The sequence below is a fragment of the Elephantulus edwardii genome, unplaced genomic scaffold (genome assembly GCF_000299155.1).
Source record: "Elephantulus edwardii isolate Elephantulus edwardi_28Jun2011 unplaced genomic scaffold, EleEdw1.0 scaffold00210, whole genome shotgun sequence".
Classification (NCBI taxonomy): Eukaryota; Metazoa; Chordata; class Mammalia; order Macroscelidea; family Macroscelididae; genus Elephantulus; species Elephantulus edwardii.
In genome coordinates, this window is record NW_006399960.1 from 3632207 (window position 1) to 3648074 (window position 15868).

The 15868-nt window shown below is 44.1% G+C and overlaps 1 pseudogene; it reads left to right on the forward strand.

The window, feature by feature from the left end:
• The first annotated feature begins 5770 nt into the window (after nucleotides 1–5770).
• LOC102860173 lies at nucleotides 5771–6640 on the forward strand (annotated as a pseudogene).
• The last annotated feature ends 9228 nt before the right edge of the window (nucleotides 6641–15868 follow it).

Genomic DNA, 15868 nt, shown 5'->3' on the forward strand with positions numbered 1-15868 from the left:
ATAGAAGGATTTCCTCAGCATAGTGAAAAGTATATATGCAAAACCAAGAGCCAACATCATTCTCAATGGAGAAAAACTAAAAGCACTTTCCTTGCAAACAGGGACCAGGCAAGGACTGTCACCAATTCTATTCAATATTGTATCAGAAGAATTTTTTTTGTATTGCTGGGGCAATACAAAAAAAAGATGGAAATAAAAGGCATCCAGACTGTCACTCTATGCAGAAGATATGATAGTGTACACAGAAAATCCCAAGGACTCAACAAAACTGTTAGAGCTAGTACATCAGTTTAGTAGAGTGGCAGAATATAAGACCAATATCCAAAAATCAATAGGATTCCTCTACAGTAACAAAGAGAACTAAGAGAAGGAAGTCAAGAAAGCAATACCATTTACAATAACCAATGAAAAATTGAAATATTTGGGAGTGAACCTAACTGGAGAAATAGAAGACCTGTACAAAGAAAACTACAGAACATTTCTGCAAGACACTATAAAAGACTTAAATAAATGGAAAAATGTGGCCTGTTCATGGATAGGAAGACTCAATATTCTGAAAATGACAATCCTAACAAAGGCAATCTACAATCAGTCAATGAAATCTCAATCTAGATGCCAAATTTCTTTTTCAAAGAGATTGAAAGGGAAATTGTCAAGGTTATTTGGAGAGGAAAGAGATCCTGAATAAGCAAAGCACTTCCGGAAAAAAAAAAATTAAGTGAGAGGCATAGCACTCCTGACTTCAAAACCTACCACACAGTGATTGTAACCAAGACAGCATGGTTCTGGTACAATGGCAAGCACACTGGCCAATGGAACAGAATTGAGAACCCAAAAATAGACCCAACTGATATGGTCAACTGATACACGACAAGGAAATAAAATCTATCAAATCGGAAAATGACAATCTCTTCAGTAAATGGTGCTGGCAAAACTGGACTGCTGCTACCTGCAGAAAACAGAAACAGGATCCCCATCTCTCTCCATACACAAAAATCAACTCAAGGTGAACCAGAGACCTGAGACTAAAGCCCAAAACAATTAAGTTCATCAGAGACAAACTGGGATCAAGCTTAGACAGCCTAGTCTGTGGTATAAAGAGACTGCCAAATACAGCCAGACATGCACAATCTGAAGAGGATAAAATTGATGAATGGGACCTTCTAATGATTAAATCTCATGTGCATCGAAAACTTTTTCCAACAGAGTGAAAAGAAAACCTACTAATTGGGGAAAAAAAATTGGTAATACCATTTCAGACAAGGGTAACATATAAAAAGTTTACAGAATCTTATACGACCTCTACAAAAAAAAAAAAAAAAAGACTGATAACACAGTTACAAAATGGGCAAAACACATGGAAAGACTTTTCACAGAGGAAAATATTCAGATGGCTAACAGACACATTAAGAAATGCTCCAAATCACTGGCAATAAGAGAGATGCAAATCAAAACCACAATGGGATACCATCTCACTCCAGTAGCAGTGGCAAAGTTTAACAGAACAGCAAGTAATAAATGTTGCAGAGAATGTGGAGAGATAGGAACTCTTATAAATTGTTGGTGGGATTGTACAATGGTACAATCACTCTGGAAGGCAATTTGGTGCTTCCTCAAAAAGCAGAGCATAAAAATTCCATATGACCCAGCTGCTTGGACTATACACCGAGAAAATGAGAACTGAGGCACAAATGGACACTTGCACACCAATATTCATAGTAGTGTTGTTCACCATTTCAAGAACATGGAAACAGCCCAAATGTCCAAACACAATGTAATGGTTTGAGAAATTATGGTCCAATCACATGATGGAGTACTAAGCAGCATGCAGGAGCAATGATTTTATAAATCACTATCTAACTTGGGAGGGATTCGAGAGCATTATGCCAACTGAACTAACTCTATCTAATAAGGACAAATACTATATAAGACCATTGTTTTGGAATGTGTATGAGGATCCAAGGGCAGGAGGGTGTGAGCAAGAGGGGTGAGGACTGTCAGGCAGGGTGGAGGGTGTTAACCATAGGGTTACACATTTTGACGGATGGAGGGAATGGTGGGTAAAGGAAATGGGAAAGATCTGGTATGAAAAACAATGTATATGAACTTTTTAAGTAAACCAGTATAAAATAAAAAATTAATTTAAAATAAAAACACACTCAGGAAATGGAGTCTGTAAAAGGTTGCTCCATTTTCTGGACTTTTGGTTCTGTGGGGAAAGAGAAACTATAAGACTATAGCTAAAATATGGTGTAATATCAAGGATGATGTTTGCATTATTCTATTTTGATTTAGGTACCTCTGGTGGCTTAGTGGTAAGAAACTGAGCTGTCAATCCCAAGGTATGTGGTTTGGATCCCCCTGAGTCATTTATTACCTTTGAAAATCCACTGGTCACTATGGGTCAGTTCTAAATGGATGGTAAACAACAACAAAAATGACATTTTTATTTAAATGGAGGAGAATTGATAGAAAAAAACAAAAATAATTTGGAGGGACAGAGTAAATAATATCTCTGGAGAAATTAGAAGAAGGAGGGAAACAGAGGGTACCTTCAAGTAAGGAGAAAGAACTGTGGTGAAAGGAGATCATTCTTTCCACCCCAGCCAGTTAAGGAAGGAAGAGAGTTCTTACCTAATGATCTTCACTTTCACATGAAGTTGCTGCTATGTGCAGTCAAGTTGGAACAGACTCATAATTCACCCTCCAGCGAGGGTTCAGAGGTAAATCATGCAGGAGTTTGCCCATCTTTCTCCCTCAGAGTAGCTGGTAGCTTTGAACTACCTGCTTGAGTTGGCAGTGCAACTCCTTGTCTGCTATGGAGCTAGAGCTCCCTAAGGAGTAACAGATTTCATAGGCCCTAAGAAGTCATACAAGAATGTTTGGGGGTCGGGGTGTGGAGAATGTTTATAGACGTTTGATTTATAATAGTCCCAAACTAGTAACAATCCAAATGTTCATCAGTCAGAACAGATTTTGGTGTTGTTCATACAGCAGTACCAAAGAAAGCACATACAACCTACAAAACTAGCTCTGGTGGCTTAGTGGTAAGGAATTGTGCTGCCAGCTGCAAAGCAGGCAGTTTGAATCTACCAGCTGCTCTATGGAAGAAAAATGGTTCATTTCCTCCTTTGCAATTCAGAGCCTCTGAAAACCCACTGGAGAGTAAGCTATGAGTCTGGTCTGATGAGACAGCACATAATAACAACTCACAACACAGATGCAGTTAGTTGCTGTCCAGTTGACTCCAACTCACGTGTACAAAATAGAATTGGTGCATAATGATTTCAAGGCTGTGACATGGCACAAAGAACTTCCTCTTAAAACGTGTTCTTATGAGACTAATGTTAAAAAGGTCTAACTCTTCCAAACATTGTATCACTCCATCACTATTCTTCCTCCCCTCAGCCCTCCCAATTCTACCTATGTCTTTGGGTGCCGTAATTCACTGCAACGTCTCACAGAAATACACACACACACAGAGAGACAGGGCTGTAGAGTCTGGCAAGTCCCAGGCTTGTTCACCAGGCGGCTCCAGGCAGTGCTGGCTTGAACAGCGGCTGGTACAGGTTGATGCACGTGTTGCAAAGGCTGTTGAACAGGCTCAGCACTCACAGGCTGTGGTCCTCAGAACAGCTGGGTCAGGTTAGGTGTAGTGTCCAGAACTAAAAGGATGGAACCTTCTAAGGGCATTCCTCTATCTGAGCTATCTCAGGACTATAAACCTCCAAAACTAAGGGTGGTGACTTGGGTTATTCCTTCTAGGAAGTTGGGGATTCAAGATACACCCCACCCTAATCATACCTCACTAACACAACAAACAATTCACTCCAGAATGGGGTCTTAAACACAGGCAAAGAGGCTAGAATGGGCAACATATCACAAATTGAAGACTATAGCTGGAGGGCCATGTTATGTAAAGCACTGCTCCAAAGACCTTCTTAAAGAAGCAGATTGCCAAGCCTGTTTTCCATATAGCCTATGAGCAGATTCGAACCATCAACATTTTGGCTAGAAGTTGAGTGCTTAATCATTTGTCCCTATTTTTCCTTCACTCAAAACTCACTGTCATCGAGTTAAGTCAGTTCTGACCTATAGTGACCCTTCATCACGTTTCCAAGTCCATAAATTTCAATGGGAGTAGACTGCCCATCTTTCTCCTATGGAGCTGCTGATGGATTTGAACCACTCAAGACTTGCTGCCTTCTGGTTAGAAGTGTAACACCCTATGAACTATGCCATGTTGTTCACCCTGTATTGTCTCCTTTCCCCAATTTAAGCATGCTTCCTGCCTCCAAGAGTTATGTGACAGCACAGAAAGCAGACATAGCCTGCAAGGCTTTCTGACCTTTTCCCCCCAAAAGCCTATTCCCTAGAGGTAAAGAGAGTCTATGGGGACATAAAAAGTTTTCTTGAAGAGATATAAAGGAGGGACATTCCCTCCAGACTAGACAAGAGTTTCCTCTGGGACTAATGGGGAAGAAAGGACAGAGACAAAGTTCTTTGAGTCCCTGGAGGGAGGAGGACCCAAGAGGAATGGCTCACAGAGCAGCTAATTGGGGGCAGGGGAGGAAGAAAAGATTGCAAACTCAGCGAAAACTTCCAAGCTCTGAGCATCACATAGGCAGCAGAGACACCCTCCCCTCCCCTACTTAACAGGACCATGTGAGCAGAAACAAAGACCAGGGCACAGCCCAACAGAACAGGGTAGCCTAATGATTGGAGTTATCCCTACCCAAGTCCCCATCCCTGCCTTGGCACTGCTTAAGATCCCAGAACTATGGCCTAACTCACAAAAAAGAAGACGTTTGTAAAGATCAAGGATTGTGTTTAATTTTCCACAAGTTAGTGAAATGGGCTCTCTGAATCAGAATTCCACTGAAGGTATGTTCTTGTTGTTGCTGTTATGTGCCATCGAGTTGCCTACAACCCACAGAGACGCTATGTACAGCAGCTCTGAAGCCTGCCCTTTCCTGAACCAGTCTCACTGACTCCAACACACCTGCCCCCAATGCCCCAGTTACCATATCAATTCATCTCATCAGGGGCCTTCCTCTCCTGTGCTGTCCCTCCACCCTTCTGAGCATGATGTCCTTCTCCAAGGATCAGTCCCTCCTGGCCACATGCCCAAAGTATGTGAGATGGAGCTTCAGAATTGACGATATGGTGGGATCCAGAGCTTGTAACTCCTAAGAAAGTAATGCATCAAGACATCAATTGGTGATGGCTGCTGGCAACATAAAGATAGCCACACACAATGTAATTTCTGAGGGAATGAGAAACTGGCGAGCTGAGCAGCCATCTAAGATGCAACTATTGATCTCCCTGTCCAGAGCAAAGAAGAAGAAAGAAAATGGAGCAATCAAGGGAAAAATTAATCCAAATGACCCTGAGAACCTCCACTGCCATGAAACTAAAAGCACTAGATGGTGCCTAGCTTCCACAAGCAATCATCCAGACCAGGATCACAGTGGGGTGCGGGGGGGAGAGAGAGAGAGAACAAAATTCAGTCATAAAGAAGATCAACACTTACTGGTCTGATACAGATAAGTGGAATTCCTGAGACTGTGACTCTTAGACACCCTTTAGGCCTAGAACTGAACCCATTTCCTGGTATCAACTTTCAGCCAAACAATAAAGAGGTCTATAAAAGTGAGTAAAAACAGCTTTTTTGGTCCCAGTAGCAGCAGCGAAGCCAGTGGTGCCTACGTTCCCGGCCTTCGCACATCCACTCCAGCTGTTAGCCATCTCTGCAGCGCTCTCCGTCACCATGACAAAACAGGCCATCTCTTTCACCAAGGACTTCCTGGCCATCTCTATGATGGACATGGCCCAGATCGAGCTGGTCACGCTGCTGTTGAAGGTCCAGCATGTCAGCAAGCAGATCGCGACCGACAAGCAGTATAAGAGCATCATGATGCCATGGCCTGCATCGTGCACATCACCAGGGCACAGGGTATGCTGTCCTTCTGGAGGGGCAACCTGGCCAACGTCTTCTGCTACTTCCCCACCCAGGCCCTTAACTTCGCCTTCAAGGACAAGTATAAGCAGGTATTTCCTGGGTGGGGTGGACAAGCACACCCAGTTCTGGCACTACTTCCCCAGCAACCTGGCCTCAGGTGGTGTGCCCAGGGCCACCTCACTCTGCTTTGTCTACCCGCGGGACTTCACCTGGACCCGGCTGGCCACCAGCATGGGCAAGTTGGGCATGGAGCACAAGTTCAAGGGCCTGGGCAACTGCCTGGTGAACATCAGCAATTCGGATGGCATCCATGGGCTCTATCAGGGCTTCAACGTGTCTGTGCAGGGCGTCATCATCTACCACGCTGCCTACTTTGGCATCTACAACATGGCCAAAGGCCTGCTCCTGGACCTCAAGAACACACACATCATGGTCAACTGGATGATCACACAGACAGTCACTGAGGTGTCCCCCTTCGACACCGTGAGGAGGATGAGGATGATGCAGTCTGCCCAGAAAGGAATGGACATCACATACAGGGAAATGACCAACTGCTGGCACAAGATCTTGAAAGATGAGGGTGGCAAGGCCTTCAAGGGTGCCTGGTCCAGCGTGCATGGGAACGTGGGTGGGGCCTTCGTCCTGGTCATCTACAAGGAACTGAAGAAGGTCATTTAGGGCTGCCACGGACTGATGCCACCTTCCCCTCTGTGTGGACCATCAGTCACCCCTCCATGTGGACCACCCCTGCCTTTCATGCAGACCTCTGTCCTCCAGGACTTTCCCCTCTGTCAGGACCACTGGGCGTGGGGCTGACCACCTCAGAGCACTGCCCACGCAGAATTAGTGGATGGTGCCCCCGGGACCCTTCTGGTGTGTTCAGTATTTATTTACAGAATCATGACTCCTCCCACCCACCCGTGCATGTGTGCCTACATCAGTGTCCCCCCTGCTCTGCGAGGCCAGCCCCCCTTATGTCTCACATCTGGCACCAGCCAGACCAATAAACAGAGAGTGCCAAAAAATAAAAATTGAGTAAAAACACTGGGAAGAATGTACTCTTTAGTATAATCAATGAGGGCAGATAAAAAGGTCAGCATTTGCCCCAAAATAAAGCTCAGAAATCAGGAAGCGGCAGGAAGAAGAATGAATGGAAATGGGGAACCTAGTGAGGAAGTGGAAGGAATGCTATGTAGCACTGCGAGAACTGCAACCAGTCGTGAGACAAAATGTGGGCAAACTGTTAAATGGGAAATTAATTTCTCAGTAGACTTCCACCCAAACTACAACTACAAAGAACTAAATAATATGGAGCCTCTGCTGGAGAAGAGTGTTGACTATACCATGGACTGCCAGGAAGGGGAACAAACAAGTTTGTCCTGGAGAGGGAGAGACCAGGCTGCTCCCTGGAGGCAAGGACTCTGACGCTTCATCTGACATACTTTGGACATGTTACAGGCGGAGATGGGATGTCATGTTACAACAGAGGGATGTCATACTTGGGAGGGTGAAGGGACAGCGCAGGAGGGGAAGGCCCTCTATGAGGTGGATTAATTCAATGACTGGGGTAATGGGGGAAGGTGTACCAAAGGCAATAAGATTCACATAGGATAGAGCAGGGTTTAGGGCTATTGTACATAGGGTCACTATGAGCTGCAGGTGACTTGACTGCTCATAACAACAACAATAACTAATAAAACACGCTGCTGTCAAGCCTTAAAGACTTATAGCTGACCTTCCCGTGGATTTTTCTGGAGGCTGTAAATCGCACAGTAGGAGACTGCCAACCTTTCTCCTGCAGCGCAGCTGGTGGAGCTAAATAGGCAGAGAAGTGGCACCTTTGGGTTTGCAAACACAACTTCCTGTGGACTATGCTGCCAGAGCTCCTTGGAGCCTCTAAAAACGATTTCGAAATAACCACCAAGGAATCACTAAAAGATGCTCAACATCGTTCGTCAACAGGGAACTCAAAAGCACAGTGAGCTGTCACTTTGCACACACTCACACTGTTTCTGTTGTTGGCATCGCCGTGACCCTGTGCACAGCAGAAGACACACGGCTCCATCTGCCATCGTCCTCACGATGGCTGCTGTGCTTGAGCTCATTGTCACAGCCACTGTGTCGAGCTGTCTCATTGTCTGTCTTCCTCTTTTTTGCTGACCCTCTACCAAATATGGTATTTTCCTCACCCTTTTTCTAAAGTGATGGCTAATTATAAGAAACCGACAAGTTCTGGTGAGGATGTGGAGACATTGATAGGAATGTAAAATGGTGCTGTGCTGTCACCATAGAAAACAAGGTGGGGGGGGGTCTCAAAAAGTTAAAGATAGAATTACCGTGTGATTCAGCAATTCCTCTCCTAGCTATTTGCCAAAAGAACATGCTATGCTCATCAGTGTTCACAGCAGTACTAGTCATGACAGGAAAAAGTGGAAACAACACAAATACCCATTAACAGACGAACAAGAGAGCCAAATGTTAGATATGCATACAGTGGAATACTATCCAGCCACAAAGAGAAATGAAGTTCTGATGCATGCATGCATGAAGCTCTTTAACAAATAAATGGAAAGCCACCTTATGTGGCTCTGGATACTAAGAAAATGAAAACAATTGTGAAGCTGTATACATCAAAGAGAAATATGTGAACATTGACTGGTTATTTGATGATATTAACAGATAACTGTTAACTTAAGATGGGATAATAACATTGTTAGGAACAAAGTGTCTTTCAGAGATACATATTGAAATATTTACATTTAAATACTATAATGGTTGGAATTTGCTTCGGAATGGCCAGTGAGGGGAGGGAATAATGACCTAAAATTGGCATGAGTTAATAATGGTTGTTTAAACATGTTTGAAATTCTTAATAAAAAGAAAAGAGGAAGGAGGGAAAGTGCCCTATTGGCTCAGTGACTAAGTGGTTAAGTCCTTGGTTACTAACTGAAAGGTTGGCAGTTTGAACCCACCCGTTGCTCCATGGGAAAAAGATGTGGCAATCTTCCTTCCATAAAGATTACTGTCTTGGAAACCCTGTGGGGCAATTCTAGCCTTTCCTATAGTGCCGCCACTGGAAGACAATGAATGAGAGGAAGGGATTAGGGAGGGAGGGAGGAACAGAGAAGTAAGCAAGGGAAGGAGGGAAGGAAGGATTTAAGGGAGGGCAGGAGAGGGAAGAAAATGATAGTTCCCCCTCCCAACCTAAAGCAATAAGATAAAAAATTTGTGCAATGTAGCACACTTTTGCATTGGGGAAGGTTTCAACCCCATATACTTCGGGCATGTGGCCAGGAGGGGCCAGTCTTTGGAGAAGGACATCATGCTTTGAAAGGTGGAGGGACAGCTAAGGAGAGGAAGACCCCGGATGAGATGGATTGATACAGTAACTGGGGCTATGCGGTAGGTGTGTCAGAGTCAGTGAGACTGGCTTAGGACAGGGCAGGGTTCAGAGCTGTTGTGCTGTGTAGGTCACTATGAGTCACAGTCAATTTGACGGCACATAACAACAACAAAGAACAACAGCCCTGTATCAGTAGACTGTGTGTTAGGCTGTTAATGAAAAAGTCAGCAGCTTGAATCCACAGCTGCTCTGAGGGAGAAAGATAAGCTATCTCCCATAAAGGTTGACAGCCTCAGGAAAACTATAGAGCCTTGCCACAAGTTGTCAACTCAGTAACAGTATGTTGTTGTTGTTGCTATCGTTATGTGCTGTCAAGTTACCTGCAACTTATAGTGACCCTGTGTACAACAGCCCTAAACCCTGCTCTATACTGTGCCAATCTTATTGTCTCTGACACACCAATCCCCATTACCCCAGTCACTGTGAATCAATGCATCTCATCAAAGGTCTTCCTCTCTTGTGCTGTTCCTCCAACCTCCCAAGCATGACATTCCTCTCCAAGAACTGGTCCCTCCTTGCAACATGCCCAAAGTGTGTCAGAGGGAGTTTCATAATCTTTGCCTCCCAGGAGCAGCCTGGTTTCACTCTCTTGAGGATGAACTTGTTTGTTCTCCTAGCAGTCCATCGTATATCCAATACACTTCTCCAGCGCCATAGCTCAAAGGTATCAACTCTCCTTCTATCCTCCCTAGTCATTGTCCAGTTTTCTGATGCAAAGCAAGCAATTACAAAGACTATGGCCTGGATCAGATGCACTTTAGTCTTCAGACTGACACTTGTTCTTCAGTACTCTGGAGAGGTCTCTGACAGCAGACTTTTCCAACTCAATTAATCTTTTAATTTCCTGGCTGCTGGTACCAAAAGTGTTGATTGTGAAGTCAAGCAAACTCAAGCTGTTAACAGTCCCAATCTCTTCACCATCATGATCCTGTCAATTGGCCTTGGATTTTATTCAAACTTTATGGTGGCTTAAGTAGTTTATTTGACTACTAGCCTAAAGGTTGGTGGTTGTAATCCACCTAATAGCACCATGGAAGAAAGATTGCTTCCATAAAGATTACAGCCAAGAAAGCCATGAGTTTGGTTTTTCTTTTCTGAGGAGAATTTTCTTTTAGTTCGTTCACACTCAGACTAAGAGGAACTAGAAAGAAAGATCTGGCAATCTACTTCTAAAACCCAACCAATCAGAACCACATGGGTCACAATGGCATAATCCAGAACCAACCAGAGAGATGGTACAAGATCAAACAGCATTTTGTTCTGTTGTACAGCACCCACCATGGGCCAGGGTCTAACTGGGCAGCAGCTGAGCTGACAGCAATAATTCACACCCACTCAAGCTGCAGAAGAAAGCTCTTAGCTCTTCACTGCCGTACTTGCTCGCACTGTTGACTCATTGGCCATGTGCTTAAATCACGTTATAGGCACATTCATGGACACCTTTTGGAGTCTTCTTTCTCACTCTGTCCTGTGATTTGGTGAGGGGTGGAGCAAATACCCCTGGCAGGAAAAGTGACTCCTTACCTCAAAATTGGAAAGAGAAAATTAGCTTGCCCCTGAGAAGTAAACTAAGACACCAATATTTAATGTGTCCAAGTGAAGTCACCTTAAAGGGGTGAGATGCGCAGGTCAGTGAGACAGGCTGATTCCAGTTAGTCAAAGTCAAAGTCATAACCACAGATCAAGAACTACTCCAGTAGCTCTGTGGTAAGAAGTTGTGCTATCAATCCAAAGGAACACAGTTCAAAACCACCAGCTGCTCTGCAGAAGAAAGACAGGCAATCTCCTCCTGTGCCATTTCCAGCCTCTGAAAACCTGCTGGAGGGACAGCTATGCGTCAATCAGTTCCCACTCGTAAAGACATCACAACAGTATCAAGCCTTCTGAACTGTGAGAAAATAAAATGTTCTTTAAAGCCATCCATGTGTAGTATTTAAAGCAGCACTGGGAAATTAAAAAGAATCCTGGTAGCACAGAGCAAACACACTGGGCTGCTATCTAGTTCAAATCCACCAGCTCCATGAAAAATGGCAGTGTCCTCCTCTAAAGAAAAGAACCTGATAGAGGGTCACTGTAAGTTGGAACCAACTCAACAATAGTGGGGCGGAAACTAAGGAAAGATCTCTGGTGGTATAGTGGTTAAGTACCAGACTAATAACCAAAATGTCCCCAGTTTGAACTCATCAGCTGCTCTTTAAGGAAAAGGTGTAGTAATCTACTTCCACAAAAATTATAATCTAGGTAATTGTTGGCATTGGATGCAAACTAAGACAGGCACCTTTTTCTCTGTCACATTTCCCCTTGGGGTTCTGGCAACCACTCTGTCATTTCTGTGGACTCAGGATACTGCTGGTCCCAGGATGCTGCACTGTCCCTGGGATTTCTCTGTACACTACTACTTCTCTACACACTACTGCTCTACACACATTTCTCTGTAAAACCAAGGTGAAAAAAACCACAGCTGTCAAGTTGACTCTGATTCATGGAGACTCTATGCATTTCAGAGTGGGAGTGTGGATAAGATTTTCAATAACACTGGTTTGTTGTTTTTAAAAAACCATAAATTACTAGGCCTTTTTTTTTTTATGTGCTGCTGCTGAGTGGATCCAAACCACCATATCTGAGAGAAATCATTTGTGCTCCCCAGGGAATCTCTAAACACCCACTCATGGCTGTTGAGTCCGTGCAAACTCATGGTGCTCCACCATCCGGTTTCTGAGGCTACAAATCTTAATAGAATCTGATTGCCTCATCTTTCTCCCCCAGAGCAGCTGGTTTGTTTGAACCACCGGTATTTTTGTTAGCAGCTCAACAGGTAACAAACTACTTGACTCAGCCTTTTTTTTTTTTTCATCTGTAGGTAAGGTCTTTGGAAGAAATCGTCCTCAAATTCTCCTAGTGTGAGTGTTTGGGCGTTGTCTAAGACTGAGACTGAAACAGAAGGTAAGAGTGAAAACAGAAACAGAAGTTTCTGACTGAAACAGAAGTTGTAAGCCCTGTTCAGGGAAAACACAACCCTCTTCAAGGCCAGATCAAATGATAACAATTAGGACAGATAACACTATAAGGAGGAGTTAGACATGTGGAGTCTCTGACTCCAAGTCTTTTAAACATATACATCCCCAAACTTCATGTCCTGGCCCCGGGTCCTATCATATGCCCCTCACACAACCCCGAGGTCCTATGAGTCACCCACAGGGTCCGTCTAATGGTAAAATCAAGCCAGCCAGCTCCTGACTGTCAGCTGCATACCCTTCCAGCTCTTCCAAGCTTTCCTGTGTTAACTTGCTTCCAGAACTGACTCACACTTAAGAGTCTTGAGATGATCTCTGCCTATAAAGCTGAAAGCCGTTCCAGGCTGTAAGGAGGCCACCAATGGGGTCTGTCTGACTGACCCCTACCAGTATCCCAGTTCTGTATTACTGGGCTTCACATGCCATTTAAATTACTTGCACTTGTATTTGACATAACATAGTGCTGTAAGGAGCCTTACCCATCAGTTGAACCTAGTATGGGCTCCTCATTCACAAGATGAGAGAGTTAAACATCAGAGAGTCTAAATAATATTCCCAACAGTATTCAGAGGAGTGAGTGGGTGATGGCTAACACCCAGGGCAGTGTTTTTTCAACCACACTCCAGTGATAACTGTTCAGAAGTAGTTTGCAAGGTTTCTCTTCTTAAATCTGACCTAGCCCAGAAGCTCTGAGGAAAGCTGCTCAATATCATAGCAACACATAAGCCTCCACTGGTAAACAAATGGGAGCTGTACAAGAGGTGAACCGGCTAAGAGTTAAACCTGAGTCTCCTGCAGGGACGTAAAACCCCGCCACTGAGCCACCACTGCCCTCCTGAACTGCTCAATGAAGCACTTTTTAATGGCTTTCCCTTGTCTCCCTGTCTTTCTCTATCTATCCTTCTCAAGATACTTCTCTAATAAATGGGGAAAAAAAACCTCAACCCTTATTGTCATTCAGTCAGAGCAAACTCATAGCTGACCCTCCACTGAGTTTTCTAAAGCTGTAAATGACACAGAAGGAGGTTGACCAACTCTCTCCCTCAGAGTTGCTGGTGGATTTGAAACACCAGAATGGTGAGGAGACCTTTGGACTGACAGCACAACTACAGACACCAGCGCTTCCTCACAAATTAATTATTTGAATAAAAATCTGTAATTCAGGGCCTACTTTGGGAGATTCCAGCCTAAGAATGAGAACAGCAGGTGGAGGGAAATAACACCTTAGTGTGAATCCATGCTGGGGTCCTCGCAACCCTCTAATGCCCCAGGGAATCCTGGAGAGACTCAGGCTTGAAAAGAAAATGGAGGCACAACAGTCTGGCTCATTGTCAGAGCACAGAGCTGTGTCTGAGGACAGGACTATCTGTCACAAAAATTGCCCCCATCCTCCAGCCCAGTGGGATTCTGTCTGTACCCACGGGCAAGGGACTATAATGAAAGAGCAAGGAAAATCGAAATTTCTGAGACATTGAAACACTTCACCCCTGCGGCACTGATGGCCATAGAGGAGGCAGAGATAGGCGCCAAGGCCCTTGACCCAAGACACCAGCAGGCTCCTTTTAGCTGTCAGAGCCAGGCCTGGCCCAGGCATTTGAGCAATTGCAGGGAGACATGGGTAGAGCTTTCACAGGCTTCTGCCTCTAAAAGGCTTCCAGCAGCCCTCCTGCTTCAGCTTCTCAGCATTCCTGCTTCCCTGACTTGGAGACATTTAGCTCTCAATTGTGATTCTTGCTCTCCCTTTCATGCCTGTGGATTGACAGCCCATTTGTAACTGAGGTTTGACACCTGTATCAGACATGAGGAATGGAGAAAAAATTGAAATTGTCAAGGATTTTATTTTACTTGGATCCACAATCAACAACCAAGGAAGCAGCAATCAAGAAGTTAAGTGATGTCTTGCACTGAGCAAATCTGCAGAAAAAGCCCTCTTTAATGAGCTAAAAATTTTTTTTTATTAAAAAGTGAATTGGGGGAGGGGAAAAGGAGGGAGTGGGTTAAATGTGTAACAATAAATGAATGAAACCCTAACTTTTCTCTAAACCTTCATTAAAATCCCAATTAAAATAAAATTTTTTTTTAAAAAAAAGCAAAGTGATGTCACTTGGAGGAGTAAACATGCTATTTTCAAATGCTTCACATACATAGGGAAAAGGAACAAGGAAGACAGAAGATTTTTTGGTGTTATATTTGTTATCGAGTCTAAACCTACTGAAAGCTGACCCTCCAGTGAGTTTTCTGAGGCAGAAAATCGCATGGGAGGAGACTGCCCATCCTTCTCTGGCAGAGCAACTTGTGGATTCGAACCACATGACTGTGGGATTGCAATGCAGCTTCTTATCACTAGGCCTCAGAGCTCCCTGAAGAGGAATTTAAGCACTTGAATTATGGTGCTTGGAAAAGAATATAATACAAGAAACTTCCAAAAGAATGAGCAAATCTGTCTTGGACGAAGATAGATTTACAGGCTAGAGTGCTCCCTAGAAATAAGAATAATGAAACTTCTCGCTTCCTTTGAAAGTGTCGTCAAGAGGGGCTAGTCCCTTGAGAAGGACAACATGGCTTGTAAAGCTGAAGGTAAACTACAACAATGGGCTCGAACATAGTGAGGACGATGCAGGACCAGGCGGTATTCTGTTCTGTTTTCTAGGGCCACTCTAAGTCAGTATGGAGTTTACGGCACCTTACTAGGAGCTGTTCTATCAACCTGAAGGCACACAGTTCAAAATTACCAACTGCTTCATGGGAGAAAGATAGACAACCTCCATCTGTGCAATTTACTGCCTTTGGAAAAGCACTGTAAGGTCAGCTATGAGCTGATTCTGAAGATGGTACATAACAACAGCAACAACAATTACATTTCTTTGAAACAGAGCCTAAGACAAGGATTCTGATGTGAATGAATTAGTGTGGGAGTGTTCTCATAGTGACCCTATCCTTTATGAGGAAGACTTTACATACATACATACATACATTGTGGTAATTGTCGTTGTATGCCATCTATTCGCTTGCGACTCATAGCGACCCTATGTATAACAGCCCTAAACTCTGCTCTGTCCTGTGTCAATTGCACTCCCTCCAACACACACATCCCAATTACTCCAGTCACTGAATCAATCCACCTCATAGGAGGTCTTCACCTCCTGCGCTGTCCCTCCACCCTCCCAAGCATCATGTCCGTCTCCAAGGACCAGTCCCTCCTTACAACATGTCCAAAGTATAACAGAAGAAGCCTCAGAATCCTTGCCTCCAAGGGGCAGCCTGGTTTAACCCTCTCCTAGATGAATCTGTTTGTTTTCTTGGCAGTCCATGGTATATTCAAAACTCTTCTCCAGCACCAGAGCTCAAAGGCATCAATTCTCCTTCTATCCCCCTTAGTCATTGTCCAACTCTCTGACGCATAACAAGTGATTGCAAAGACCATGGCCTGTATCAGACATAATTATATTTTATTAATTTTCATAAACATTTACAGAGATTTTGGGTTTC